This window comes from Bos indicus, chromosome 4 (genome assembly GCF_029378745.1).
Source record: "Bos indicus isolate NIAB-ARS_2022 breed Sahiwal x Tharparkar chromosome 4, NIAB-ARS_B.indTharparkar_mat_pri_1.0, whole genome shotgun sequence".
NCBI lineage: Eukaryota > Metazoa > Chordata > Mammalia > Artiodactyla > Bovidae > Bos > Bos indicus.
In genome coordinates this window covers 33,536,794-33,538,649 of record NC_091763.1, presented here as the reverse complement: position 1 = coordinate 33,538,649, position 1,856 = coordinate 33,536,794, and the positions used below count along the sequence as shown (strand labels likewise).

The 1,856-nt window shown below is 41.3% G+C and overlaps 1 pseudogene; it reads right to left on the bottom strand.

Annotated features, from left to right (window-relative positions):
- Window positions 1-415: 415 nt before the first annotated feature.
- LOC109558081 (nucleophosmin pseudogene) lies at window positions 416-1,619 on the bottom strand (annotated as a pseudogene).
- Window positions 1,620-1,856: the final 237 nt, after the last annotated feature.

Below are 1,856 nucleotides of genomic sequence, written 5' to 3'. Positions count from 1 at the left end.
GGTAAAGAATCTGCCTGCAATGCAGGAGACCTGGGTTTGATCCCTGGGTTGGGAAGATCCCCTGGAGGAGGGCATGGCAACCCACTCCAGTACTCTTGCCTGGAGAATCCCATGGACAGAGCAGCCTGGCGGGCTATAGTTCATGGGGTTGCAAAGAGTTGGACACGACTGAAGCAACTCAGCACACACACATGCACACATATGCTTACTTTAGAAAAAAGATACTTGTGCAAAAAAAGAAAATGGTATTCTCACAATATCATCACTCAGCTATAACCACTGTTAATATCCTGATGTCTGTCCTTCAGGACTTTATATTCTATTATACATTTGAAAACAAAATTACATTATAAAGTAGTGCTACTAAATGATATCCTTTTAAAACTTAATATACTGGAAACATCTTTTTTTTTAAATTAAAATACTGAGTTTATTTCACATGTATATTTTTGTCTCCCCACCATTTCCATCTGTCTGACCACCAATACTACTATTCCTATCATAATATTCCATACATACTTAAAACCAAGCAAAGGGTGGAGTTCCATCGTTAAAAACTAAACAGGCATTTTGGACAACACATTCTTGGCAATGGAACATGGACAACATTTATCAGACACGGTAGGGAAAGTTCTCACTCTGCATTATAAAAAGGACAGCCAGATATCAACTGTTACAGAAATGAAATAAGACGGAAATTTCTTAACAAACTGTTTAAACTATTTTCTTAAAGAGACTTCCTCCACTGCCAGAGATCTTGAATAGCCTCCTGGTCAGTCATCCGGAAACAATTCTTCACATAATTGATAAACTTGGCTTCCACTTTGGGAAGGGAACCACCTTTTTCTATACTTGCTTGCATTTTTGCTTTAGTGTCTTCTACAGAGCTAGGTCCTTTTGGTGTTTTAGGTGTTTTTTCCTGTTTTTTGAAGGATTCTTGACCTTTTGATCTTGGTGTTGACGGTTTTGAGTCTTTTCCATTTTGGTTCGATTTTGGGGCATTTTTGGCTGGAGTATCTCATACAGATTTCTTTACTGGAGCTTTTTCTTCAACTTCCTCCTCAGCATCGTCATCGTCATCATCTTCATCTTCATCAGCAGCAAGCTTTACTTTTTTCTGGGGAAACTTGCTACCACTCCCAGGGGCAGAACCCTTTCCAGATATACTTAGGAGTTTCACCTCCTCCTCCTCTTCTTCTTCTGACTCTGCATCTTCCTCCACAGCTACTAAGTGCTGTCCACTGATATGCACAGGCCCTGAACCACACTTGAACCGTAAGACCACAGGTGCTGTAATTTCAAAGTCCCCAAGAGAAACCGTTGGCTGTACAGACATTTTCAAAGTTGCCAGTGTTACTTTAATTGGACTGCCTTCATAATTCATGGCCTCTGCTTCAACAATGTATAACTCATCCTTTGCTCCAGCCCCTAAACTGACCGTTCTTAAATATAACTGGTGCTCATTTTCATCATTATCCACCTTGAAGTGATAATCTCTGTCAGCCTTTAGTTCACAACTGAAAAGATAGTTCTGGGGCCTCAAGGGGCTCATGTCCATGTCCATTGACTCCTCCATGGGTTGGCGGCACGCACTAACATGGGAGAGAAGCCGGACGGAATTAAACAACTACTATTCGAACCAGCAGCCGCACAGGATGGAATCACACCAGGGCTGTGTGATTTTTTTTTTTTTTTGAGAAGATTTCATTGCAGGAATAAACAGAAGAGATTCAACGGCTGCTTAGTCAACAGAAAAGAGGCAGAGTTTACTGTAAGGATGCCTGGCGCTAAGGAACACAGGATCCACGAGACCCTAGAAGGAAATGCACGTATGAAAGGCAGCAGGAGTTTGAGAA